This window comes from Camelus bactrianus, chromosome 27 (genome assembly GCF_048773025.1).
Source record: "Camelus bactrianus isolate YW-2024 breed Bactrian camel chromosome 27, ASM4877302v1, whole genome shotgun sequence".
Taxonomy (NCBI): domain Eukaryota; kingdom Metazoa; phylum Chordata; class Mammalia; order Artiodactyla; family Camelidae; genus Camelus; species Camelus bactrianus.
In genome coordinates, this window is record NC_133565.1 from 17,051,584 (window position 1) to 17,066,453 (window position 14,870).

At 41.3% G+C, this 14,870-nt stretch overlaps 1 protein-coding gene and 1 pseudogene across 2 annotated transcripts in view; both read left to right on the plus strand.

The window, feature by feature from the left end:
• The window catches only part of IGF1R (insulin like growth factor 1 receptor), a 280,712-nt gene that overhangs the window by 114,209 nt on the left and 151,633 nt on the right, over positions 1 to 14,870 (plus strand). The window lies entirely within an intron of this gene.
• LOC141575204 (large ribosomal subunit protein eL39-like) overlaps positions 1 to 14,870 on the plus strand; it is a 66,675-nt pseudogene continuing 51,805 nt past the window's right edge.

The following is a 14,870-nucleotide window of genomic DNA, read 5'->3' on the forward strand; positions in this document are numbered from 1 at the left end:
TTCAGGGTGTGGGAGTTTGGGGGAAGTGGTGAGGGGGCAGGGGTGGCTCTTGAGAAGTGAAGTACCCAGGTACTTGACCCAGGTCAAGGACCCAGCCTCATGGCCTACATCAAAGTCTTTAGTGTCCTATCCAAGGAAGGAATGGTGACCAAGGCGGGACATCAAGGGTGCAGATGGCTCCAGCATCTCAGGCTGCACACGTCAGTGATGAAGAGAGCAGCTCAGGGATGGTGCACATTGCAGGGGCCGCCCAGAGTCAGGGGGATGCCGCAGCGGGCAGGGGGACGAGACAGGTACATCCTGACAGCTAACAGGGAGAACAGCATTTTAGCCTGAAGAAGAGAGGACACAGATGCAAGATGGGGTCTGCAGACACTTACCCTGGACGTGGAGAGAAGCAGGTTGGAGCAGCTGCGTTGTTTTTCTGAAAAGTAGCGTATGTTCACTATAGGGGTCCCACATGGAGATCGTTCCAGTAAGATCGAGATGAGCACTGACAGTGGGGAAACAGAGGAGAGGAGAAGAGAACTGGATGGTACAAAGGCCCATATGTGCTACTGTGGTTTGGATGGGGATGTTGTCATTTACTGAGCACCTACTACACACCAGGCAGAGTGTCCTGCAATGAGAATGCAGAACTCAGTAAGACCAGCTCTGGATCAGTCTTTGGGGGAAAGGAGAACAGAAATGGGCAATTAACGAGTGATAAGTGCTGGAGAGACTGTGGAGAAAAGGGAACCCTCCTACACTGCTGGTGGGGATGTAGTTTGGTGCAGCCATTATGGAAAACAGTATGGAGATTCCTCAAAAAACTACAAAATAGACTTACCATATGATCCAGCAATCCCACTCCTGGGCATATATCCAGAGGGAATTCTAATGTGAAGAGATACATGCACCCAATGTTCATGGCAGCATTATTTACAACATCCAACACATGGAAGCAACCTAAATGTCCATCAACAGATGACTGGATAAAGAAGTTGTGGTGTGTGTGTGTGTGTGTGTGTATGAATACTACTCAGCCATAAAAAAGAATAAAATAATGCCACTTGCAGCAACATAGATGGATCTAGATATCATCATTGTAAGTGAAGGAAGCCAGAAAGAGAAAGAAAAGCACCATATATCACTCATATGTGGAATCTAAAAAAAAAAAAGAGAGAGAGAATAAAAGGACAGTAGGAGCTCATCTACAAAACAGAAACAGACTCACAGACATAGTAAACAATCTTATGGTTACAGGGAAAAGAGGATGGGAAGGGATAAATTTGGAAGTTTGAGATTTGCAAATGTTAGCCACTATATATAAAAACAGATTTAAAAAAAGTTTCTTCTGTATAGTACAGGAAACTATGTTCAATATCTTGTAATAGCCCTTAATGAAAAAGAATATGAAAATGAATATATGTATGTATATGCATAAATGGGACATTGTGCTGGACACCAGAAATTGACACATTGTAACTGACTGTACTTCAATTTAAAAAAATAAGAAATGGGCAATTATACCCCTGTTCTAAGAACACAAGAAGGAATCAGGGAGCAGCACCACCAGCTCTGCCTGCAGGCTGCTGAAGGCTTCACGGAAGAGGGGCGTCTGCCTGAGGGCCTCTGTTACCTTCCTGAGGCTTGACATCTGGTTATCTTAACTGCAGTGGGGAACAGAGACGCTGTGAGGCCTGTTCAATCTACCTGTATGGACTCCAGTTTTATTATTTGAATAATTGAGTGTCTGACTCCTTTGGCTCCTTTCTCACGATCTTTGATGCTAAGGTATCCTTTTCCCCTTTTCCCCTATTGGAAGTCATCTGGTTCCATCCCTCCACTTCACAGGTGAGAAAACTGAGACCCAGACAGGGACCGTGATTTAGAGTTTGTCCAACAGCACAGAAGCCCAGAAGGGCACAGGGGCTCAGCCTCTGACTCTCAGGTCCGCGGACTCCTTGGCAGGAGGAAGGATGCCTTTCAGGGGAACGGAGGAGGGAACGGGAATGGCCCCGGGTTGACTGTCCAGGTGACTCTGAGCAGGTCCCCTCCCCTCACCCTGTCGTTCCCTTTGGTGAAGTAGGCAGTGAGGCTGCTCCCTTCTGACTGACAGTGTTCCCTTCACTGTCCTTCACTGAGCCACCTTCCCAGGGGCTGAGCCACAGCCTGGTAGTGGCGGTGCAGTGGGAGCCCCGGGAGCCACGTGTCGGATCTCTGGCGGTGACCTTTGCTGTGTGATTTCCGGTGACTGATCGCTGCAGTGTCTCTGGAAGTCAGCGTGTGGGTAGTTCTCTGCCTTTTGAAAACAATGGAAAAACCCATCACCAGCCCCCAAACCAGCTGTCTTCCTGCTGATGAGCAGACAGCAAACCATGAAGAGCAGAAGAGTAGTTTCTTGCAAGTGCTCTGGGAGTGCATAATACCTTTCAAATAAGATTAAAAATTATGTATTACTCTTACATACTGGCATCACTGTCAGATAATTGAGCATGAGCGCGTTCAGCACTGTGTGCTAGGTACGAGGCAGTAACATCAATTCAGTGTTCAGTACATCCACTTTGTTCAAGAACAATGTATTCAAGGTCAGTGTATTTTGGCTGTAATACAGGGTTCTGGAAATTCCCAAGAGAATAAGTTTTTTGTCTGTTATGTAATCCGGCATAAGTGAATGCAGGACCTCATGTTTAGTAATGACTTTAAAAATGCAATTGATTCCAAAATTTAGCTTTTTAAGATTTTTGACTGTTCAAAAAAATTCTCTTAAGGTTTAAGCTAGACTTTTGTTTATTTTTATTTCATTTATTCAAGAAATAGTTACGGGGCACTGCTCTGTGCTGGGTACCATCCCAAGCAGTTTATAAGTATCGGTTTATTTAATCTAAACCTCATTAAGTAAGAACTGCTGTGCCCACTTTATAGATAAAGAAACTGAGCCGCAGAGAGGTTGGAGTAAGTTGCTGGGGTGACACGGCCAGTTTGAGGTTTTGACCACCTTTTGAGTTTCAGATAGCCACTGTGAAATCTTACTATCTTGAGCTGCACATTTCAGAATCTTTTCTGATGCAGAATTACCATTAAACAATAAATGCCGTCTCTTTGTCTGGAGTCAGACTTGGTGGTAACATAGTATCACATGACTTGGGCTTGTCCCTGAAGGAAGACAACACCCACATGCCCAGGAGCTGAGGCAGAGCTGCAGGACCTCTGGGACCACAGCCCTCCGGTAGCTCTGCCAGTCTTGGGATGTCCCGGTGGAGCAGAGGTTAAGATGGCCAGAGGAACTCCAAGCAAAGAAAGGTCAGAGAGAGTTAATTAGCAGTGCAGTTTTCCTGAGTTCTCTGTTCTTTTGTGATCATTAAAAGACAGAGTTCTCTGGCTTGGAAATGTTCAGCTGTTGTAGTGACCTGCATGCGGCTTTCTGGGACCATCATCTAGACAGCCTGCACCAGAGGGCAGCCTCCAGACAGCTGGTGTGGTGGGGTCTACTCAAAGTACACACCTCATGCACTTGAACGCCACCTATTAAGTTAGTGGCCAAGAATGGAGCCAGGTGGACGTTTTTCTCTATGTAATAACAACAGGCATTCATATTTATTGAATATATCTCTCTGTGTGTCAGACACTAAGTGCTTTGCAATGTATTATCTGATTTAATAATTCTCGGTATTGTAAATTAATTCAGTAAGACTGTTAAGGTTAGTGTGTAGCCTGCTTAATAGAACTTTTAAATACCTTGAAGAGTTTTATAAGTTTTCATTTATTTATAGGTGAAATTAAGATGCTAATTACAAATCATCCCTCACTGTTCACTCAAGCAGGTGGGCCCCTCAAGGATCCCCTTAAGGTTTAGATGGATAACTTAATTGAATTGCTTACTATACCTGAAATTAAGAACACTGTATTGCTTTTTAATGATATAATCCAGTTAACAAGGAATAACTCTAATTAAAGACCTGTGCAGGACATATTTATGAAATATCTACCTAATCTTGCTGAGCAATATGGAAAAGAAGATTTAAATAAAGTGAAAATTCATTTCTCCTACGTGGGAAGCCAGAATATTAACCTTGGTCACTCCTTCCCAAATTGATTTATAATTTAAAAACAACTTCACAGCTTCTGTACTTTGTTTGGAGCTTGATAAAACGATTCTAAAATTTATCTTGGATCTTCAGTCAGTGAGACAGATTTAATATTTTTTTTTTTTTGGAATAGAAGAGAAGTGAATTGGGATTGGGGTGTGGAAGGGACTTGTCTGATCACTTTTGCTAGAATGTGTTTCCTCGATACTACTAATGTTATACATCAGATTGTATTTAAATCCATTAGAGATTTTACCTTTTACGGGGAACTACCACATAACTGGGAAGGGCTCTGCTTATCATTTGTGGGACTTGGTTTCTCAGTTTTCAGCTTAGATTTATGTAGCTGAACTTTTTGTAAAGTAGTACTTGGCTTTATTTGTACTGTTTATCAAATGCCTTTTTTGAATAGAAATAGTGAGTTATCACATTTAATCTGTCATGGTAAATTTAATAGTGTAAACAAGATTATAAGGCAAATACGTAAACTTCTTGGAGCTTTGCGTACCTTGCAGATTTTGTAACTCTTGTTTGCATATGCACATCACATGCTCCTTATAGCTGGATAAATGCCCTGCGCTATCATCGTGCCAGGTGCTGAGGCCATACTGAGTCCGTTTCCTGTCTTTGTATACTTGATGGATAATACAGACAACACTGGGGTATTGCAAAGGCAAGGGGATCAAGTTCAGTGTTTCTCAAACTCTGAAATCCACTAAGCATCTTTTCATGCCCTGGCCAAGGAAAAGGCTGATTATCTTATCCCCTTCCTGTTTATGTTTTAAACAGCATTTCTCAAATCTGTGTGAGTAACTTTCCTGTTAATATGTAGGGTTCCTTGAAAGACTTGAGTTTGTGAGTCTCTGTTCTAGTCCCTTTTAAGAAGGAACAATTCAGTGACAGATTTGGATAAAAACCTGAATCTATGCATTTTGGGATAACATGAAAAAAAGTAACTTTTTTTTTAACCTCGTTGAATTTCATGGAAAACATACCTTGTATTAATCATGATGGATTGATAGAAAGCTAAATTTGTGTTCTGATTGACTTTTTTTTTACAATGAGGATACATTTAAAAATATTGATAGCATGAGGCCATTCTTCTTTCATGCAAACAGTCACCAACCCCCCTTCTGAATCTTCATTACAAACAACTTTCTCATTTATTTACGTTATATATGGACATATTCTGATACAGTTTTGAAGACTGAAATGGGATCATTCTTTTGCATTGCTCTGCACCTTTTTTCAGCTTAATAATTTACCTTGATTATCGTTCGCTGGCAGTACATGTGGATCCACCCTGTTATTTTTAACCATTGCATAATGCCAGAATGATGGGCACAATTTCTTTAATCGCTCCAAATTAGGCATTTAGGTTGTTTCCAATTTTTTAGTATTACAAATAACCCTGCAATAAACATGTCTTGGATATGCATTCTTTTGGTTTAAAATAGTCTTGTTCCTTCAGAAAGTTGCTCAATAATTGGCTTAGAAATTCTTTTGTGCTAATTATTGTGATTGCTTATTTTTGAATTCTTCCTTTGGTTTATTGTTGTCATGGTATATAATCCGAAACTATTATAACTGAAATAGTCCTTCTGTTAAGAATGCAGTTTAGCTTAAAGATGAGATTTCTAAACAGAGACTTAAAAATTAACCTCTTTGGAGCTGTGACTTCCTGATGAAGTGGTAGTGCACGGGTGGGATATGTTCTACATCTGGACAGCCTGCATCGGGGAATGATGTGATTTGCAAGAAGCCATTTGTCTGCCTAGGCTTCTGGAGGATGGCAAGCTAACACATGTGTTGTTAAAAGACATTTTTCCATTAAATTTTTAAAAAATTTTTGAGAAAATTGTAGATTCACATATGGTTATAATAAATAATACAGAGAGATCCTGTGCACTGGTTCCCCCTCCACTAATATTTTGTAAAACAATTTTACAGTATCACAACTGACATACTGACATTACTATTAATATAGTCAAGGTACAGAACATTTTCATCACAAGGGTGCCTCCTGTTGCCACACCCACTTCCCTCTACCTCTACAGACTTCTTATTCCCTGGTTCCAGTTGATCTGTTCTTCATCCCTAAAATGTCATGTTAAGAATGTTCTTTACATGGAATAATACACTATGTAATGTTTTGGGGTTAGTTTTTTCCTCGGCATAATTCTCTATAGATTCATCCAGGTTGTTGTGTGTCCTATTTTATTGCTGACCAGTATTCCAGAGATGTACCACTGTTTATCTGCCCCTTGAAAAACACCTGGATTGTTACCAGTTTTTGGAGATATGTGTATATGTATATATGCTCTGAACATTCACATACAGGTTTTTGTGTGAATGTACATTTTATTTTTCTCAGTTAAATGCCCAGGAGTGTAATTGCTATGTTGTATAGGAGATGCACGTTTAGTTGTTTAGAAATAGCCAGGCAGTTTTCCAGAATGGCTGTGCCATTCCACACAACCGCCAGCACTGTGTGAATGACCCAGCTTCTCCACATCCTTGCCAGTATTTGGTGGTGTCACTATTTTTTATTTTAGCCTATTCTGATAGATATAGAACGATATCTCATTGTGGCTTTAATTTGCATTTTCCTAATGGCTAATGATAGTGAAGTACCTTTTCATTTGTTTATTTGCAATCTGTATATCCTTTTGAGTGAAACATCTGTTCCTGTTTTTTTGCTGAGCTTCTAATTGGATTGTTTTTAATGTTGAGTTTTCAGTTCTTTCTGTATTCCAGAGACTGGTCCTTTGCTGGATTATGGTTTGTAAATATTTTCTCCCAATCTGTAGCTTGTCTGTTCATTTACTTTAACTGGGTCTTTGCTGAGTAAAAGTTTTAAATTTTGCTGAAGTCTAATTTATCAGTGTTTTTTTTTTTCATGGTTTGTGCTTTTGGTATCTAGTTTAAGAACTCTGCCTCGTGCTAGGCTCCAGAACATTCTCTTCTCTTTTTTTCTTTAAAGATTTATATAGTCTTACATTTTACATAGTCCATGGCCCATTTTGAGTTAATTTTTGTACAAGATATGAGACTTAGGTTGAGGTTCCCCCTTGCCTCCAAGGATATCTACTTCAGCCTTATTTGTAGAAAAAGCTATCACTGCTTGCTTTTGCTCCTGAGTCAAAAATCAGTCATTTGTATTTGTGTGGGTCTATTTCTGGGTTCCCTATTCTGTTCCATTGATCTGTGTGTCTGTTTCTCTCCCAGTATCACACAGTTTTGATTAGTGTCGCTCTATAGTAAATTTTGAAAACAGGTCAGCTGATTCCTCCCACTTCATTCTTCTTTTTCAAAATTGTTTTAGTTATTCCAGTCCTTTGCCTTTTGATACAAATTTTGGAATAAACATGCCTACATTTAAAAACATGCCTACATCTTGCTGGCATTTTGCTAGGACTCAATAAACCTGTATATCAATTTGGGAGAGAATTGATATCTGTGTGATGTTGAGTCTCTCATTCCTTGAGCACAATGTGTCTCCCCATATATTTTAGTTTCTCTTTGATTTCTTCCATAGGCATTTTGTAGTTTTCAACATGTTAAGTCCTGTATATGTTTGTTAGAGTTGTACCTAAGTATTTAACTTTTTTTTTTCCATTCCTAGTATGTCAAGATATAATTTTCTGAACTTACTTGTTAGTTTTAGGAGGTTTTTTGGTTTGCTTGTTTGTTTTAGAATTTCTTGGAATTTTCTGCTGACAGTTAAGTCATTTGCAAATAGGGACAGTTTTCTTGCTTTCTTTCCAGTTTATATGCCTTTTTATTTCCTTTTCTTGTCTTATTGCAGTGCCTGAATAAGGATAGTGAGAGACCTCCTTGCCTTATTTATGATCTTAGAAGAGTTTCTATTTTTTTTTAACTTAAGCTATAATAAAATCTTTTCTTAAAGATAGAGTGGAATATTTATCTATTTCAAAATATTTTCCTGTACTAGGTAGTACTAACAACTGTCTTGTCACCACGTCGTGGCATTTCAATTTAGTCTAGAGGAGTTAGTTGATGTTCAACATATGGAAAGTCCTATAATTTTTTATTAGAAGCCACCTGATAAAATTTTGTGAAGGCTACTGATGCTGTTTCTCAGAAAAAGCACTTTTGTCACGTTTGAATTTATAAATGTTTCTATTTCTATAAAATGCCTTCCTTTTTTCCCACCAGAGATTAGAATTTATTTGTGTTCTGTGTGCATGCACAGTTTCTGATTGGTCTGTCACATAATAATATTTGTAATTATTTGTATAATATTACATTTATAATATAATTATTTATATAAATATTTATAATATAATAATAGTGTTGATTAGTAATAATAATGTGGCATTTAAGTCCAAGTTTTTTTTGTACTTTATTTTGGGGAGAAGGAGTTTTATTCATTTGTTTTAATGCATGCTCTACCACAGCTCTACCCTCCCCTCAAGTCCAGTTTTTAAGTACAAGTTTTTTTCCACCTTGGGATGAGTTGATATATGAGCAGAGAGCTGGCATTCTTCTCCTTGTGGGAGTAAACAGAGGAGGCCTAGAGCAATCTGTTTCCATTTGGAAATACAAAATATCTGAGAATCTGGTTTTCTATTGTTGTTGTTGTTTTGCTTTCACTGCTAGAGAGAATAGTGTCAGGATGAGGACCAACCTAGGTGGTCAGAGTTGGCCAAAACCCAAATTATCCTGCTGAGCCCCTTAGACCAGGCGAACCCTCACTTGACCACATATCCTAATTCAGGTTCTAGTTTATGGACATCCCGCACCTTAGTTATTATAATTCTAATCACTTATCACTTAAAAGTGCGTATTTATAGCATGCCTGTTTTTTTTTCTTTTTTGACAACTTAAACTGAAAAGAATATGAACACACATACATTGTGTGTGTGTGTGTGTGTGTGTGTGTGTGTGTGTGTGTGTATTTAAAAGGGGGCAAATAGTTAAACATGGGAAAGAGTTACTCATTCCTGGTAGTTTGTAATTTTATGGTTACAATTTTAGAATCCAGTTGTGCAACTGAAATTTGTCTCGATTGGCTAGTGTCGCATAGTAATTAACCTCAACCCATCAGCATGACATCTTGTTACAAGCAATTGAATCCAATTTTATCATATATAGGGTGTTTTTAGAAGCAATACAGTGTAGATCTTGTTTGTACCAAGAATTGAATGTACCCAGTCGGGTACTTGTAGATTCTTTTTGAGGTGTTGACTTTCTTCATCCTTCTTTCTCTCAGATGTTACAACTCCCTGTTTCACTGTAGCATATGGAAATGGTGTGTCTGCACTGAATTGGGGAACATCAAGTTCACATCACTCTTCACTGATTTCAGTGCTCGGTAATCCAGAGTTAAAAACGATGTTCTTATGAAGGAGGGGTATCAAAATTCACATTTCAATACTACTTATAGGAGGGGCTGTTAATATGTCCTAAGGGCATGTGCTTTGAGATCCCTCAGATTTCATGATTTCTAGGTTTTTTTTTTCCTCCCCCTTCCAGTTTTATTGAGATATAATGGCATACAGCACTGTATGAGTTTAAGATGTACAGCATAGTGATTTGACTTACATACATCATGAAATGATTACCACAATAAGTTTTGTGAACATCCATCATCTCATACAAAATGAAAGAAGAAAGACAGAAAAATCTTTTCCTTGTGATGAGAACTCTTAGGATCTACCCTTAAGAATTTTCATACTTAACATGTAACGGTGTTAGTTCTATTAATCATGGTGTACATCACATCCCTAGTGTTTATCTTATAACTGGAAGTTTGTACCTTTTCACCACCTTCATCCACTTCCACCTCCCCCCAACTCCCGCCTCTGGGAACCACAAATCTCATCTCTTTCTATGAGTTCTTTTGTTTGTTTTTGACATATAATTGACCTACAACACTATGTTAGTTCCTGGTGCACAATGTAGTGATTTAATATTTCCATACATTACAGAATGATCACCAAGATAAGTCTAGTCACATCTGTCACCATACAAAGATATTTCATTATTATTGACTGTATTCCCCACACTGTGCATTCATCCTACTGACTCATTTATTTTGGAATTGCAAGTTTGTACCTCTTAATCTCCCTCACCTGTTTCACTCATCCTCCCACCCCCTTCTCTCTGGCAACCACCTGTTCTCAGTATCTGTGACTCTTTCTGTTTTGTTATGTCTGTTCATTTGTTTTATTTTTTAGATTCCACATGTTGGTGAAGTCACACAGGATTTATCTTTCTTTGTCTCTCTTGTTTCACGTAGCATAATACCTTTTGGGTCCATCCATGTTGCAAATGGGAAGATTTCATTCTTTCCTTATGGCTGAGTAATATTCCATTGTGTGTGTGTGTGTGTGTGTGTGTGTATGCATGTATATATATCACATCTTTATCCATTCATCTGTCACTGGGCACTTAGATTGCTTCCATATTCTGGCTATTGTGAATAATGCTGCAATGAACATAGTGGTGCATGTATCTTTTCAAAGTAGTGTTTTTGTTTTCTTTGGGAAAAGGAGTGGAATTGCTGGATCATATGGTAAGTCTATTTTTAATTTTTTGAGGAACTTCCATACCATTTTCCATAGCGGCTGCACCAATTTACATTCCCACCAACAGTGCTCAAGGATTCCCTTTTCTCCACATTCTCACCAATGCTTGTTATTCCTTGTCTTTTTGATAATAACCATTCTGACAGGTGCGAGGTGGTGTATCTTATGGGTTTTATAGAACTTGATTGGAGTCCTCATCAGTACATTGGAAATAAATATGCCTTTAGAGGTATTTTGAAGACTGAATTAGATGAGTGGGTAAAGCAGACTCACTTGCTATTTTTGTACTATTAATGTTAATGCTCAGTAACCTGTGTGGTTTTCCCTTGGAGCTCCTCTGGCACGATCCCCTCTCCCAGCAGTGAGGGAAAGAGAGGCAGGGGTTCTGACCATGTGAGATGCCCAGTAGTGGATCTATATTGTAAATCTGGAACGTGGGTGTCTTTTGGATCTCCTTAAACAGAGCACCCTCCCTGACCACCAGCTGGGGCACAGCCCACTAGCTGGGTGGATGTGCTGAAAGCAGGGGTTGGTGATGGCTGTCTAATCCAAGTATGGACAGTTTCTCCGTGCCCAGCCTTCTAGCTGCTGCCCAACTGCCCTGTAGACCCCGCAGACCTCTTTCACCCTTCCCTCTCCGTGCGTGGCCCATGGCTTCCCCAGAAATCCCATGTGCTCGTAGGCTTTGGCAAGTCCAGCTTCCTTAACCTCAGGTGTCTGGAGCACATTGCAGAGGTCTAGTGTCGAGTGCTAGCTTTCCCAGCGTGGGACCTCAGGACAGGTCTTGTTTGTTCCTGCCATCAGGGCTGGCACCTGTGTAAGGCCAGGAGCCCTGAAACGAGGTGAGGGAAACTTGAAGGTGTAACATGGTTTTCTTGGCTCATCTAACCGAGACTCAGAATAATCATCATTGTTGCAGATGGTCCTCACTCTGTGGTCTAATTGTTAACCAGGGACTTAAAACAGCAACAGCAACAGCAGCAATGGCTAACCTCTTGACCTTTGTGAACAGATCACGCCCTGGAAAGAAAGCTGCTCCCTGCAAGAAAGGGCCCAGGTCTCAGTGTGTGGGGACCTCCGTGTTGACCCTTACAAGTGACAGTCAAGCCCCCGCCCCTTTTTACCCCTGTTGGGGCAAAGGTCCTGGTTTGTGTGTGTATTTTTCACTCGTGGGGTTTGTTTGGAATGGTTGGAATGGTTTGGGGAAGGACACTGTTCTCCGGCCAGCCAGACACAAGATGACCAAGCAGGCGGCCTGCCAGCTGGGCATTTCGGGCGCTGCCTCTGAGACGTGTCCCCTCTCCCCATGCGGTGCCCTCCTAACCTCTTCCTTGGTGGTGGAGCGCTGATCTTGACATGGCCATTCCTTACCTCTCTCACCCACTTGAGGATTGCTCAGAGCCTGAGTTCAGGATGGAAATGGCACTATTTCTGGTTGTTGATGACATTCCCAAAGCCCTCAATGCAGCTTAAATACCCACAGAAGTGCCCTGGAGCCGTCAGCACCAGTGAGTGGCCGGTCATGAGACCTGGTGGAGGGAGTCAGGTTGAGCGCCCCATCCTGGCTCCTGCAAAGTAGTCACAGCCCAGCGGGGGGACTCCAGCTTGCTGCCTGTTTTCTGTCCCTCCCTGAATTGATCTGGCCTGCAGAGCAGAAGAAAGTCACCATCTGTGCCACTCCTTGCCAACCTGAGCTTTCTGCCCTCGGAGCTGGGGCGGAGAGTGCCCCACAGCCCTCCCGAATGAAACACCTTCAGACAAACCCAAACACTGTCACTCAAAACACTCAGCTCAGAATTGTGACCCTGATAGGTTGACTAAATCCTGGAGAAGGTGTCGGGATGTGAGCACTTGGAAATGGTTCAGGAGAGGCTGCCTTTCATCATCCAAGTTAAACATTACACAGCCCTCTCCCCTCACCTTCACTGGAACCCCAACCCATAGAAAATGGGCACAGAGTGTACTATTGATCCTGAAAAAGATGACCCCCCTCACCCACACCCCAGGTGCATTTCTAAGACGGGTTCCTCACTGGAAACGCTCTGCAGAAACATCTAGTATCCTCATCTCGGAAGGAGAGGATTGGCGTACTCAGATGGTAGTTTCTGGAAGGGTTATGAGTCTGCATCTTGAGTGGATAAAAGTACAATTATTTTGTACATGTGCCTGGAGGCCATCTGTGGCATGAGAACCTTTACTTTGAAGAGGGCAAAGGAGGCAGAAGGGAAATGGGAACGATTCTCGAGGCTGCCTCTTGGTGAGGGACAGTGGCTTCTTGGTTTGCATCCCGGGCTCTGGAACCTCGGCTCACATTCCAGCGGTGGGGAGGGATTTTTTTTTTTTCTTTTGTGGTGTTTTCAGTTTTGGTGGCTGGAGTAGTGGTTGCTGTACGTCGGTGACCTGCACGTGCCCACGCTGGATTGAGGGGCTTTGTGCAGGAGCAGATGTTTGATACAATCTCCAAATGGACAGATTTTTAAGCTGAAATTGTCGGGTTCTGTACCACTTCCAGAGTTAGAAAGCATCCTGCATGGAGGCTGTGGTTGCCCTCATCCCAGCGTTCAGGGGAGCATCGCGGACACGGAGGATGTTAGAGTAGGAGGTACAGGGATCTCCCTGCTGGGGAGGGTGGAGACCAGCTCTGAGTCATGAGCTGGGACCAGTGGAAGGTTGGAGAAAAAGCTGTCCTGCCATCTTCTACATCATAAACTCTCCTCCTGTCTTCTGAGCCCTGTCAGTTGTCCAGGGTGCTTTTTACTCAGAGGTACCAGTGTCTGTTTACCTACAATGTGCATCTGTTCCATTAAAGGATTTTTTAAGTATTTATCTAATGCAAGTCTCCCTCGGTCAGGGCATTTTTTCCCTGATTGCATGTAAATAATGATGTCAACCTTGCAGTTTGTGTAATTTTTCAAACTGTCTGTTTACTGTTCCGCCTTGATCAGTGCTCCCTGAGGATGCTTGGTCGTGCTGAGCCCGGACAGCTCCAGGAGGGCAGGGGGGGCTGTGCTGTGCCTCCGCCTCCGGCAGGTGACTTTGCTCAGCATGGACACCGTGCAGAAACAGCCGGGGTCATCCTTATGCAAAACACATTTTCCCTCCCCTTTTTCTTTCCCCTCTTCAACTGATATCTTTCTGGTTTTTAGCAAAGCAGAGATAGCTTCACGTATTCCTTCTGGTTTCTGAACAGTTTCTTCTAGCATCAATTTCAATTGATTAAAGTGATTAAAGGATTTTTGTGCTCGGTAGTCAGTTAAATATTATTTTCTCTTTTGGAAACTCATTTTACAATGGCTTTTACTTTTTCTTTTCTTTTTTTTTTTTTAAGTGTCTGAAGGTAGACTGCTCATAACAGGATAGAACATGTGGGCTCGCGGCTTACTTTTCTCAGTTTACTTTCCTGTTCATTTACCTTTCTGTAAAATGGAAAGACAAACAATAAAACCCATAAACCCAGCACAGATCACGATTGCCAACTTTTTTCTTTGTGTGTAATATTTTCTTTGTGTAGTTATATTATTTCTAGGTTGTGCCTTCTTTATTTATCTTTGAAAGAAAAAAAACTCTTACACTGTTTACAAGGACTCGTTGTTCTAGGCTGTACAGTTGCGTCTATGACGCTTTTTTTCCATTTGGAATCACGGGAGTGATAAAGTTGATGTCAGCTGGCTAGCCTGTTTTTTTTTTTTTTTTTAAGGCAAAAATCCATAATCTTACTTTATACCATAATCATTTTCATTATGTGTATGTGGTCAGAAAATCAAATGTCACAGCTCCAGCCTCTGTGGTTGAGGTCTCCTGTTCGCCCTTCCTCTGCCCACCACCCCCTTGCTCCTGACTGCTGGTCCTCTCCTTGGAGGAGACGGTCGTCTTTCATTTGAAAATTGAAAATTCCATACCTTACAAAGAAGATGATGTGCCATTTCTTAATTGTAATTGTGTGCAACCATGAGTTTTGAAGTGGACCTTGATAATTATGCCATCGAACCTTTTCTTTGGGGAAAGGGCTTTGCACATTGGATGGTCTTGCAGTTTAATAATGAAAGAAAAAAAAACAGGCTGTACAGGGACACGTTTGTATTAAATCCTGTGACCAGGAGCTGTAATGTAACCCAGGGGCTCTTTGGTGGCCTCGTGAGGGTCCTCCTGCTTTGATGAAGGGGTTTCTAGGAGGAAGCACTGTTGGAGGAAGATGGTCAGAGGGGGTCGCTCCTGGGGATCAGAGAAAAAGGCAGGTCCACACACT